The following is a 13,630-nucleotide window of genomic DNA, read 5'->3' as shown; positions in this document are numbered from 1 at the left end:
GAAATGGCTGTGGTGGAAGGGAAAGTGTGTTGCATGTTTTTTGGAATTGCCAGTATGCTAGAGATGTGATTGGGAGAATGGGGCCTTTGTGTAAAGAATTGTGTGGTGTGAATTTGTTGTCTTTTGAGTTGTTTATGTTTGGTTTGGGAATATGTGATGGGACGAAGGAAAGAGTCTTGTGGTTGATGCTTGCATGTATAAAGGAAGTGTTATGGGATGTGAGGAATGTGTATGTGTTTAAAAGGAAGGAAATTGCTGTAAAGGATAGTGTGAAGGTGATTTTGGGGAAGATGTATGTGTGTTTCCTATGGGACAAAAAGAGGAGAGGGGAAGTGGATGCGGAGGGAATATGGAAAGTTAAAAAGTGGAGATATATTGTTAGTACCTCTTGATTTTTGTTATTGTTGTTTTGAAATATGAAATAAATATTTCCGATGATGATGGGGACAGCAAATTGCGTATTGGATTTGACGCAGCTGTTTTTGATGGAATTTTCCTTTGTCTGGTTTCCATAGACTGTGGAATTTCCTCGTCTGAGGAGAAAAAAAAAAAAAAAATCTGTTCTTATCAGTTTAATATCTGATACGTCCCCTATCTGGGGACCATATATTAAATGGATTTTTAGAACAGGGAGATGGAAAAAGAGCTTGCTCTGTCCACTCCACGCATTGACCTGGTATTGCAGTATCTCCAGGACCGGTGCACCCCTTCTTTAATGCAGTTTCTAAAATCAGAAAGAATTGAATTCAATGTTTTTTGTTCATTTTGCTTGTTTGTCGGATTTTGGGATGGACTCTTTGGCTTTGCTTTTCTTCTCCTCATTGGATTTTTCATGTTCAAAGTTGCAGAAGCCAGATTACAAGCTCATTTTGGTTCAACTTCAGCAACTGTGCATTGCATTGCCATGTAATGTGATGCAATGCTATCTTTCTAGCTCTCCCTTTTTACTTCCTTTTGGATAAACAGACATATTAGGCAAGCATTTTGGAGCTTTCACCTAAATAACTACAGGTGGTGAGATAAGCTGCACAATATAATTGACCTTTCAGTATATTGTTGCACACACACCATCTATTTAGCAAATGCCCTTGTTATCAACAGCAGCCTTTTAAACTCACCTGAGCTAACAGGTATGTGCGCTGGTTACTCTGCTGCGCTTAAAATTTCTTTTTTGGTTTGCTACAATGCCTTTTCTGAAACGTTGTCTCCCTCTGCTGGAACACTGACTTCTTTCATTTAATGCCTGCAGACTATAAAAGAGAACCCAACCCAAAAAGTTTCGTTGATTAGTCTGTGGCATTCTGTTAAACTGTTGCTTATGGCGGTCTCTGTGAGCTTCTCAGCGACATTCAGCCAGCCAGGTATCCTGCCTGCAGTAGATGGAATGTGGCAATGGAACGCTGGCTGCGCATGTCATAATAGGCTCTGAGCCTTTATATACCTGTGCACAGCAGCAGCCACCTTCAGTCTGCTGCTGGACAGCCAGCAGCAGCAGCAGCAGGAGAGGTATGTAATCAGGAGCCCTCCTGCTAAGGGTAGACAGCTGCTCGTTCCACCCCACCCCCCGCCTTAATTGGTTCTCCTCCCTTCCAACGGTGTTGAGGCGGGTGGGAACAGCAGGGGGTGAAGGTGCTGTGTTTAAAGAGGTGGAGTTATGCAGATCTAAAACGCGTGGATTGCAGCAGCAGCAAGCCGAAAAGTGCAGGCATGTAAGGGATCTAGAGGTTGACAACATGTCTTCTTAACGGGAGTCCAGGAGCTCATCTCCACAAATGGACTTTTCAGGATCCTTGGGTGGCTCCGTAGTTTGAAACCAATTCTGGTTATCGCTTCTCGGCCTTTTGGCTAAGATCAAGTGTAGTATCTGTTCTTATCAGTTTAATATCTGATACGTCCCCTATCTGAGGACCATATATTAAATGGATTTTTAGAACAGGGAGATGGAAAAAGAGCTTGCTCTGTCCACTCCACGCATTGACCTGGTATTGCAGTATCTCCAGGACCGGTGCACCCCTTCTTTAATGCAGTTTCTAAAATCAGAAAGAATTGAATTCAATGTTTTTTGTTCATTTTGCTTGTTTGTCGGATTTTGGGATGGACTCTTTGGCTTTGCTTTTCTTCTCCTCATTGGATTTTTCATGTTCAAAGTTGCAGAAGCCAGATTACAAGCTCATTTTGGTTCAACTTCAGCAACTGTGCATTGCATTGCCATGTAATGTGATGCAATGCTATCTTTCTAGCTCTCCCTTTTTACTTCCTTTTGGATAAACAGACATATTAGGCAAGCATTTTGGAGCTTTCACCTAAATAACTACAGGTGGTGAGATAAGCTGCACAATATAATTGACCTTTCAGTATATTGTTGCACACACACCATCTATTTAGCAAATGCCCTTGTTATCAACAGCAGCCTTTTAAACTCACCTGAGCTAACAGGTATGTGCGCTGGTTACTCTGCTGCGCTTAAAATTTCTTTTTTGGTTTGCTACAATGCCTTTTCTGAAACGTTGTCTCCCTCTGCTGGAACACTGACTTCTTTCATTTAATGCCTGCAGACTATAAAAGAGAACCCAACCCAAAAAGTTTGGTTGATTAGTCTGTGGCATTCTGTTAAACTGTTGCTTATGGCGGTCTCTGTGAGCTTCTCAGCGACATTCAGCCAGCCAGGTATCCTGCCTGCAGTAGATGGAATGTGGCAATGGAACGCTGGCTGCGCATGTCATAATAGGCTCTGAGCCTTTATATACCTGTGCACAGCAGCAGCCACCTTCAGTCTGCTGCTGGACAGCCAGCAGCAGCAGCAGCAGGAGAGGTATGTAATCAGGAGCCCTCCTGCTAAGGGTAGACAGCTGCTCGTTCCACCCCACCCCCCGCCTTAATTGGTTCTCCTCCCTTCCAACGGTGTTGAGGCGGGTGGGAACAGCAGGGGGTGAAGGTGCTGTGTTTAAAGAGGTGGAGTTATGCAGATCTAAAACGCGTGGATTGCAGCAGCAGCAAGCCGAAAAGTGCAGGCATGTAAGGGATCTAGAGGTTGACAACATGTCTTCTTAACGGGAGTCCAGGAGCTCATCTCCACAAATGGACTTTTCAGGATCCTTGGGTGGCTCCGTAGTTTGAAACCAATTCTGGTTATCGCTTCTCGGCCTTTTGGCTAAGATCAAGTGTAGTATCTGTTCTTATCAGTTTAATATCTGATACGTCCCCTATCTGGGGACCATATATTAAATGGATTTTTAGAACAGGGAGATGGAAAAAGAGCTTGCTCTGTCCACTCCACGCATTGACCTGGTATTGCAGTATCTCCAGGACCGGTGCACCCCTTCTTTAATGCAGTTTCTAAAATCAGAAAGAATTGAATTCAATGTTTTTTGTTCATTTTGCTTGTTTGTCGGATTTTGGGATGGACTCTTTGGCTTTGCTTTTCTTCTCCTCATTGGATTTTTCATGTTCAAAGTTGCAGAAGCCAGATTACAAGCTCATTTTGGTTCAACTTCAGCAACTGTGCATTGCATTGCCATGTAATGTGATGCAATGCTATCTTTCTAGCTCTCCCTTTTTACTTCCTTTTGGATAAACAGACATATTAGGCAAGCATTTTGGAGCTTTCACCTAAATAACTACAGGTGGTGAGATAAGCTGCACAATATAATTGACCTTTCAGTATATTGTTGCACACACACCATCTATTTAGCAAATGCCCTTGTTATCAACAGCAGCCTTTTAAACTCACCTGAGCTAACAGGTATGTGCGCTGGTTACTCTGCTGCGCTTAAAATTTCTTTTTTGGTTTGCTACAATGCCTTTTCTGAAACGTTGTCTCCCTCTACTGGAACACTGACTTCTTTCATTTAATGCCTGCAGACTATAAAAGAGAACCCAACCCAAAAAGTTTGGTTGATTAGTCTGTGGCATTCTGTTAAACTGTTGCTTATGGCGGTCTCTGTGAGCTTCTCAGCGACATTCAGCCAGCCAGGTATCCTGCCTGCAGTAGATGGAATGTGGCAATGGAACGCTGGCTGCGCGTGTCATAATAGGCTCTGAGCCTTTATATACCTGTGCACAGCAGCAGCCACCTTCAGTCTGCTGCTGGACAGCCAGCAGCAGCAGCAGCAGGAGAGGTATGTAATCAGGAGCCCTCCTGCTAAGGGTAGACAGCTGCTCGTTCCACCCCACCCCCCGCCTTAATTGGTTCTCCTCCCTTCCAACGGTGTTGAGGCGGGTGGGAACAGCAGGGGGTGAAGGTGCTGTGTTTAAAGAGGTGGAGTTATGCAGATCTAAAACGCGTGGATTGCAGCAGCAGCAAGCCGAAAAGTGCAGCCATGTAAGGGATCTAGAGGTTGACAACATGTCTTCTTAACGGGAGTCCAGGAGCTCATCTCCACAAATGGACTTTTCAGGATCCTTGGGTGGCTCCGTAGTTTGAAACCAATTCTGGTTATCGCTTCTCGGCCTTTTGGCTAAGATCAAGTGTAGTATCTGTTCTTATCAGTTTAATATCTGATACGTCCCCTATCTGGGGACCATATATTAAATGGATTTTTAGAACAGGGAGATGGAAAAAGAGCTTGCTCTGTCCACTCCACGCATTGACCTGGTATTGCAGTATCTCCAGGACCGGTGCACCCCTTCTTTAATGCAGTTTCTAAAATCAGAAAGAATTGAATTCAATGTTTTTTGTTCATTTTGCTTGTTTGTCGGATTTTGGGATGGACTCTTTGGCTTTGCTTTACTTCTCCTCATTGGATTTTTCATGTTCAAAGTTGCAGAAGCCAGATTACAAGCTCATTTTGGTTCAACTTCAGCAACTGTGCATTGCATTGCCATGTAATGTGATGCAATGCTATCTTTCTAGCTCTCCCTTTTTACTTCCTTTTGGATAAACAGACATATTAGGCAAGCATTTTGGAGCTTTCACCTAAATAACTACAGGTGGTGAGATAAGCTGCACAATATAATTGACCTTTCAGTATATTGTTGCACACACACCATCTATTTAGCAAATGCCCTTGTTATCAACAGCAGCCTTTTAAACTCACCTGAGCTAACAGGTATGTGCGCTGGTTACTCTGCTGCGCTTAAAATTTCTTTTTTGGTTTGCTACAATGCCTTTTCTGAAACGTTGTCTCCTTCTGCTGGAACACTGACTTCTTTCATTTAATGCCTGCAGACTATAAAAGAGAACCCAACCCAAAAAGTTTGGTTGATTAGTCTGTGGCATTCTGTTAAACTGTTGCTTATGGCGGTCTCTGTGAGCTTCTCAGCGACATTCAGCCAGCCAGGTATCCTGCCTGCAGTAGATGGAATGTGGCAATGGAACGCTGGCTGCGCGTGTCATAATAGGCTCTGAGCCTTTATATAGCTGTGCACAGCAGCAGCCACCTTCAGTCTGCTGCTGGACAGCCAGCAGCAGCAGCAGCAGGAGAGGTATGTAATCAGGAGCCCTCCTGCTAAGGGTAGACAGCTGCTCGTTCCACCCCACCCCCCGCCTTAATTGGTTCTCCTCCCTTCCAACGGTGTTGAGGCGGGTGGGAACAGCAGGGGGTGAAGGTGCTGTGTTTAAAGAGGTGGAGTTATGCAGATCTAAAACGCGTGGATTGCAGCAGCAGCAAGCCGAAAAGTGCAGGCATGTAAGGGATCTAGAGGTTGACAACATGTCTTCTTAACGGGAGTCCAGGAGCTCATCTCCACAAATGGACTTTTCAGGATCCTTGGGTGGCTCCGTAGTTTGAAACCAATTCTGGCTATCGCTTCTCGGCCTTTTGGCACGATCTGTAGTGGGTTGTGACATTGGGCTGAAGGTTACTGTGGTGGCAGAACCGATTCTTGGCCTTTGGAGATATCCAGTGCTGCTTTTGGGAATCGGTGCTAAAGCTGCAGTGCCTTTTCTTTACGGAGGACGGTGTGTTGGAGGGAGGACGAACTTCGTGGAGGCTGCGATCCGTGTGTGATATTTTCCTTGGTATCTGGAAAAGAAGAGGAAAATCATGGAGACAAGGAGAAACCCTGGAGGAAGGAAGGAGAATCAAGCAAGCAACCCGAATGATTATTTCTCGGAGGAGCATCCGCTGAAGGACACCATCAGGTTCGTGGTTGCTCCTGACCACCGGCAGGTGAAAGATTCTCAATTTATTTTCAATGTTATTTGTAAGCTCTTGAAGATCGACAAGGAGCATCTTTTTTGCTTTCAATCTTTTTTTTCTCGAGGACTTTATGATGTTACGCTTAATAAAGCCTCGCAGTGTGAAAGTGCCTACGCTCTTTATGAAGTAAATAAAGAGAAGGTAGAGCTGGAGGGGGTGAAAGTAATCCCCTCTTTTCAGTTTTCAATGAAAGTACTGACGATTCATTTGTTTAGTCCATTTATTACAGACTCTGAGGTTGAAAGTTACCTATCAATGTATTGTGACAAAATCATCCCTAAGAGACGCGGGGAAACACAGTTTGGAGTGTGGAACGGGAAACGTGTGTATGTGGTATCATTTAGGAAGAACCCGAATGAGGAGGGGGGCGTGTCCAGACCTCCGCCGCAGGTTTATATCAACCATAGCCGCGGTTATTTATTCTTCCCAGGGATGCCACACTACTGCCGTGTGTGTAAAAAATATGGACATCTGGATGCAGAATGTAACAAGTGTTTTAGTTGCATGGGTACTCCTCACCAGATGGATGAGTGCCCTAAAAATAAGAAAAAGGATGTAGAGGAGATGGACACATCGCCTGAAGAACAGCAACAAGAAGCTAAAGACGATGTGGAAGCAGGCATTGCTGCTGAAGAGGAAAAAGGGGAAGAGGAGAAAGAAAGGAGTGAGAAGGAGGAGACAGAAAGAAAGAGAAAAGAGGAAGAGGAGGGACGGGCAATGAAGGAGAAGAAGAAGGAGGAACGGGTTAAAAAATCACAAGAAGAAGAGGAAAGGAAGTTGGAAGAAAGGAAGAGAAAGAAGGAAGAGGAAAAACAGAAGAGGATAGAGGACATAGAAAAAAGGGCCATGGAGATAAAGAAACAGATGGAAAGGAAAAAGAGAGAAGAGCAGAAGAAAGAAGATAAGAAGAAAGAAGATAAGAATGAAAAGAAGAAGATAGAAGAACAGAAGAAAGAAGATCAGAAGAGAGAAGAGAAGAGTCAAATGTTGCAAGAAATTTCTCCACTAAGTAAAGGGAGTAGTTGTGGAGGGGAAAGTGATATTCCAGAAGTAGTGGAGTCCACTCCTACTAATTCCCTGTCGCAGAGCTTACCTTGCGCGCAGGTACAAATGGACTGCACAGAAAAATCTCTAAAAAGAAGTGTGGATAGAAGTGATAATGAAGGAATACCATGTGGTGGGAAAGTAAAGGCATTAGAAGCAACAAGTCTGCTGGGGAGTGTGTCATCTTCGGATGTATCAGATCTGGAGGTAGACCCATCTTCTCCGGCAGTAGAGAATGAGGGCGGAGGGAAGAGCCCTGCACTAAATGTTAGAAGATGATCCGCTCAATGTCCCTGAATGTTCAGGGGTTTAACGACCTATATAAGAGAACTGCTTTATATGATTTTTTAAATAATGAAAATATTGATTTTATCTTTCTACAAGAATGTAATTTGACAAAAAAAATAAGCTATGAATATTTACAGGGTATATGGAAGGGTAACTTATGCTTTTCTGGTGGGAACGAGTCAAAAAGTGATGGTGTGGGGTTTTTATGCTCTAAAGATTGGGAGATTGTAAATTATGAAGAGATATACCCTGGGAGGATTTTAAGAATTGATGTGCAGAAAAATGGGAAGAAAGTGAGGTGTTTTAATGTGTATGCAAATGCAGAAAAAGCCTTGAGATTACATTTGTTTGAACTGTTGCAGCTGTTTTTACCTGGAGTAGATCCATTAGTTTTAGGTGGGGATTTTAATTGTCATTTAAAAAATGTAAAAGATGGGTCAGCTTCATGTCTTAGAAATATTTTAGCAGCTTTTAATCTTAAAGATACATGGGCATTAGATGGACAAAAAAAGGAGCATGAAGTCACTTGGGTGGGGAGAGGTGTTTCATCCAGAATAGATTATATTTTTATATCTCAAGCCCTAACATGCTCAGGTTTTAAAACGCATTCAACACCTTTTTCAGATCATAAAATAATAGAATGTAGTTTTAAAATAGAATCAGATGTGGATAAAAGACCGTCACACTGGAAATTTAATGTATCCCTACTACAAGACGAGGTGGTTATGGAAGGTTTTAAAAAGCTGTATGAAAAACTGAAGCTAAAAAAAACGTTTTTTAAATCTATTTTTAATTGGTGGGATTTTGTCAAGAAGGAGGTAAAAATATTTTTTATTAAAGAAGGAAAGAAGAAAGCTGCTGCAAAACGTATTTTTTATAATGATCTTAATGCTAAACTGCAATGTTTTTTTCACCTCGAAAATAACGGATGTGATCTGCAGGAGGCGATCCGAACAACAAAAGAAAAGATCCAAAACTGCCTGAAAGAAAAAGGTAAAGAAATTATTTTTAATTCCCGAGTAAAAGTTTTAGACGAGGATGAAAAATGCACAAAATTCTTTTTTAAAAAAATATGTGACAAGAAGGATTATATGAAGGTTTTGGAAGGAGAAACAAGTTTGGAGGGGAAGAAGATGAAAGCAAAAGAATTTTATGATGATTTATTTTCTGTTAAAAACACGGATGTGTCTCTAAAAAAACATTTTTTAGAAGGACTGGAAAAAAATTTTAATGCGGAAGATAAATCTTTTTTAATAGGGAATTTTACTAAAGAGGAAGTTTTTAATACAATTAATACGCTACAAAATAACAAAACGCCGGGAGCAGATGGACTACCTGTTGAATTTTACAAGTGTTTATGGGAGATCATGGGTGAGGATTTTTATGAAGTAATTTTAGAAGCAGAAGCATCTTTTAGTGTCCCAGAGTCGTGGTGGGAGGGTCTTATTGTTTTATTATTTAAGAAAGGAAATAAAGAACTGATTAAAAATTGGAGACCAATAACCCTTTTAAATACGGACTGTAAGGTATATGCAAAGTTACTAGCAAATAGATTAAAAAAGGTAATCGGCTCAGTAATAGAAGTGGATCAGACGTGTGCAGTGCCAAATCGGAGAATCAGCGACTCATTGATTTTAATCAGGGATGTTTTATGGGATGTTTTAGACAGAAAACAAAAGCTTGCTCTAATTACTTTGGATTTTGAAAAAGCGTACGATAGAGTTGCCCATGATTTTTTATTTGCAGTTTTAGAGAAAATGGGATGCCCGGATGTTTTTAGCAAACGTATTAAATCTCTTTACAAATCATGTTTTAGCAAAATATCTATTAATGGTTTTTTATCTGATAATGTAAAAATAAACTGTGGCGTTAAACAGGGGTGTCCCTTATCCCCTATTCTTTTTATTTGTGCAATTGAACCACTTTTAGCAGCTTTTAGGAGAGATAAGGTAATCAATGGTTTTTTTATTCCCGGGAGTTGCAATGAACAAGTTAAAGTGGTGGCATATATGGATGATGTGACGGTTTTAGTTAAAGACACTAGAAGCATGAACAGAGCCATAAGAACAGTGGATTGGTTTGGGGGCGCATCGGGTTTTAAAATTAACATGGAAAAATCTGGTATTTTAACTGTTGGTGATTTTATTGTAGATTCTGAGTGTAAATTAACAAGAATGAATGAAGTAAAAATTTTAGGTATTTATTTCTCAGAGTCAGGTGGTAATGTAAGAAATTGGGAGTCTCTGCTGGAAAGAGTTAAGAAAAAGATTACTTTCTGGCAGTTGAGAGATCTTACCCTGGAAGGAAAAATTTTAATTATTAGACAGGTTTTACTCCCAATGTTTTTATATGTCTCAACAGTTTTTATCCCCCAAAATAATATCATGAAGAGAGTTATTAAGGTATGTTTTAATTTTTTATGGAGATCCAAGATGGAAAGAGTAAAGAGAGAGGAGATATATAAATCAAAGAAAAAAGGTGGGAAAGGTTTTCCGGATATTAGGTCCTTTTTAAATGCAAAGTATGTAGCGAACTGTGTATGCACTTTATTAGGACCAGGCTCTAAGCTAAAGTTGTTTTCTATATATAATTTAGGTTTCTATATTAGAAATTATAAATGGTTGGAGATGTCTCTAAATAGGCCTTATAGGTTTTTACCTCCAGGAAATTATATTGTTTTAGAAAAAATTTTAAGAGATTTTAAACTTAAGATGGTCGAAATAAATGTTCTTAAATGCCATAAAAAAATCCTAAAAATCCTGGAAGAGAGAATAGGTATCAGTCCTGTGGAACATTTTTCATTCAAAATTGTGGAAAGAATCTGGATGAATGTAAATTATAGTGTGTTATCTAATGAACACAGGGATTTACTCTGGTGTATAGTAAAAGACTGCCTGCCAACCCGTGAGTTCCAACACAGGCGTGGGTTGGTAAGATCTGAAGTGTGCCCAAGATCCAGGTGTGGGAATAGTGAAACACCCATGCACATCTTCTGGAATTGTAATTTTGCACAGACAATATGGAGGAAAGTGTGCAATATAGTGAGAGCTGTGAGTACTGTTAATTTTTTGGATTTTAACAGAGTATTTTATGGGATGGGGATAAGAGAGGAGGATTTTAAAATTGTATGGATTATTATTGCATGTGTGAAGGCGGCATTGTGGAAAGCAAGGAACATTTTAGTGTTTAAACATAAGGAAGTAACAGTCGACCAGTGTATTAAATTATGTCTAAGTTATTTGTACATGTATTTCTGGAGGGACAAAATGACGCTTGGCAAGGTGAAAGCAAATGAGAAATGGAAACAATGTAAATGGAATGAACTTACCTTGTAAGATTTGATTTTTTGAAAACCTGTGGAAAAACAAAAAAAGAAGAACAAAAACAAACAAAAAAAAATAGCCAAAACTATATAATTTTTAAAAAAAAAAAAAAAAGAGGGAAAAAATAAATAAATATATATATATAAAAGAAAAAGGAAAATAAAAGATTTGGAGAAGTATTAAAATTGGTAGAATGCACGATGATGGATTTGAGTCTTCTTATCTTTTTGTTGATTCCAAGACTTTGTAATCTGCAGTGTAAAAAAAAAAAAAAAAAAAAAAAAAAAAAAAATCTGTTCTTATCAGTTTAATATCTGATACGTCCCCTATCTGGGGACCATATATTAAATGGATTTTTAGAACAGGGAGATGGAAAAAGAGCTTGCTCTGTCCACTCCACGCATTGACCTGGTATTGCAGTATCTCCAGGACCGGTGCACCCCTTCTTTAATGCAGTTTCTAAAATCAGAAAGAATTGAATTCAATGTTTTTTGTTCATTTTGCTTGTTTGTCGGATTTTGGGATGGACTCTTTGGCTTTGCTTTTCTTCTCCTCATTGGATTTTTCATGTTCAAAGTTGCAGAAGCCAGATTACAAGCTCATTTTGGTTCAACTTCAGCAACTGTGCATTGCATTGCCATGTAATGTGATGCAATGCTATCTTTCTAGCTCTCCCTTTTTACTTCCTTTTGGATAAACAGACATATTAGGCAAGCATTTTGGAGCTTTCACCTAAATAACTACAGGTGGTGAGATAAGCTGCACAATATAATTGACCTTTCAGTATATTGTTGCACACACACCATCTATTTAGCAAATGCCCTTGTTATCAACAGCAGCCTTTTAAACTCACCTGAGCTAACAGGTATGTGCGCTGGTTACTCTGCTGCGCTTAAAATTTCTTTTTTGGTTTGCTACAATGCCTTTTCTGAAACGTTGTCTCCTTCTGCTGGAACACTGACTTCTTTCATTTAATGCCTGCAGACTATAAAAGAGAACCCAACCCAAAAAGTTTGGTTGATTAGTCTGTGGCATTCTGTTAAACTGTTGCTTATGGCGGTCTCTGTGAGCTTCTCAGCGACATTCAGCCAGCCAGGTATCCTGCCTGCAGTAGATGGAATGTGGCAATGGAACGCTGGCTGCGCGTGTCATAATAGGCTCTGAGCCTTTATATACCTGTGCACAGCAGCAGCCACCTTCAGTCTGCTGCTGGACAGCCAGCAGCAGCAGCAGCAGGAGAGGTATGTAATCAGGAGCCCTCCTGCTAAGGGTAGACAGCTGCTCGTTCCACCCCACCCCCCGCCTTAATTGGTTCTCCTCCCTTCCAACGGTGTTGAGGCGGGTGGGAACAGCAGGGGGTGAAGGTGCTGTGTTTAAAGAGGTGGAGTTATGCAGATCTAAAACGCGTGGATTGCAGCAGCAGCAAGCCGAAAAGTGCAGGCATGTAAGGGATCTAGAGGTTGACAACATGTCTTCTTAACGGGAGTCCAGGAGCTCATCTCCACAAATGGACTTTTCAGGATCCTTGGGTGGCTCCGTAGTTTGAAACCAATTCTGGTTATCGCTTCTCGGCCTTTTGGCTAAGATCAAGTGTAGTATCTGTTCTTATCAGTTTAATATCTGATACGTCCCCTATCTGGGGACCATATATTAAATGGATTTTTAGAACAGGGAGATGGAAAAAGAGCTTGCTCTGTCCACTCCACGCATTGACCTGGTATTGCAGTATCTCCAGGACCGGTGCACCCCTTCTTTAATGCAGTTTCTAAAATCAGAAAGAATTGAATTCAATGTTTTTTGTTCATTTTGCTTGTTTGTCGGATTTTGGGATGGACTCTTTGGCTTTGCTTTTCTTCTCCTCATTGGATTTTTCATGTTCAAAGTTGCAGAAGCCAGATTACAAGCTCATTTTGGTTCAACTTCAGCAACTGTGCATTGCATTGCCATGTAATGTGATGCAATGCTATCTTTCTAGCTCTCCCTTTTTACTTCCTTTTGGATAAACAGACATATTAGGCAAGCATTTTGGAGCTTTCACCTAAATAACTACAGGTGGTGAGATAAGCTGCACAATATAATTGACCTTTCAGTATATTGTTGCACACACACCATCTATTTAGCAAATGCCCTTGTTATCAACAGCAGCCTTTTAAACTCACCTGAGCTAACAGGTATGTGCGCTGGTTACTCTGCTGCGCTTAAAATTTCTTTTTTGGTTTGCTACAATGCCTTTTCTGAAACGTTGTCTCCTTCTGCTGGAACACTGACTTCTTTCATTTAATGCCTGCAGACTATAAAAGAGAACCCAACCCAAAAAGTTTAGTTGATTAGTCTGTGGCATTCTGTTAAACTGTTGCTTATGGCGGTCTCTGTGAGCTTCTCAGCGACATTCAGCCAGCCAGGTATCCTGCCTGCAGTAGATGGAATGTGGCAATGGAACGCTGGCTGCGCGTGTCATAATAGGCTCTGAGCCTTTATATACCTGTGCACAGCAGCAGCCACCTTCAGTCTGCTGCTGGACAGCCAGCAGCAGCAGCAGCAGCAGGAGAGGTATGTAATCAGGAGCCCTCCTGCTAAGGGTAGACAGCTGCTCGTTCCACCCCACCCCCCGCCTTAATTGGTTCTCCTCCCTTCCAACGGTGTTGAGGCGGGTGGGAACAGCAGGGGGTGAAGGTGCTGTGTTTAAAGAGGTGGAGTTATGCAGATCTAAAACGCGTGGATTGCAGCAGCAGCAAGCCGAAAAGTGCAGGCATGTAAGGGATCTAGAGGTTGACAACATGTCTTCTTAACGGGAGTCCAGGAGCTCATCTCCACAAATGGACTTTTCAGGATCCT

General features: G+C 41.2%; 5 non-coding genes and 1 pseudogene across 5 annotated transcripts; all 6 read left to right on the top strand.

Moving 5' to 3' along the window:
* Nucleotides 1-518: 518 nt before the first annotated feature.
* LOC141179857 (U2 spliceosomal RNA) lies at nucleotides 519-710 on the top strand. The gene has a single exon (XR_012255809.1). It is a non-coding gene; the product is annotated as a U2 spliceosomal RNA (small nuclear RNA).
* Nucleotides 711-1,825: 1,115 nt separating this feature from the next.
* Nucleotides 1,826-2,016, top strand: LOC141179581 (U2 spliceosomal RNA). The gene has a single exon (XR_012255582.1). It is a non-coding gene; the product is annotated as a U2 spliceosomal RNA (small nuclear RNA).
* Nucleotides 2,017-3,131: 1,115 nt separating this feature from the next.
* LOC141179387 (U2 spliceosomal RNA) lies at nucleotides 3,132-3,322 on the top strand. The gene has a single exon (XR_012255407.1). It is a non-coding gene; the product is annotated as a U2 spliceosomal RNA (small nuclear RNA).
* Nucleotides 3,323-4,437: 1,115 nt separating this feature from the next.
* Nucleotides 4,438-4,628, top strand: LOC141179386 (U2 spliceosomal RNA). The gene has a single exon (XR_012255406.1). It is a non-coding gene; the product is annotated as a U2 spliceosomal RNA (small nuclear RNA).
* A 6,386-nt stretch (nucleotides 4,629-11,014) lies between these two features.
* Nucleotides 11,015-11,240, top strand: LOC141179789 (U2 spliceosomal RNA; annotated as a pseudogene).
* Nucleotides 11,241-12,355: 1,115 nt separating this feature from the next.
* LOC141179385 (U2 spliceosomal RNA) lies at nucleotides 12,356-12,546 on the top strand. The gene has a single exon (XR_012255405.1). It is a non-coding gene; the product is annotated as a U2 spliceosomal RNA (small nuclear RNA).
* Nucleotides 12,547-13,630: the final 1,084 nt, after the last annotated feature.

Source organism: Phyllobates terribilis, unplaced genomic scaffold (genome assembly GCF_046119375.1).
Source record: "Phyllobates terribilis strain yellow unplaced genomic scaffold, ASM4611937v1 Scaffold_30__1_contigs__length_15301838, whole genome shotgun sequence".
NCBI lineage: Eukaryota > Metazoa > Chordata > Amphibia > Anura > Dendrobatidae > Phyllobates > Phyllobates terribilis.
The sequence above is the reverse complement of the archived record's forward strand: the minus strand, read 5'-3'. Positions and strand labels throughout refer to the sequence as shown.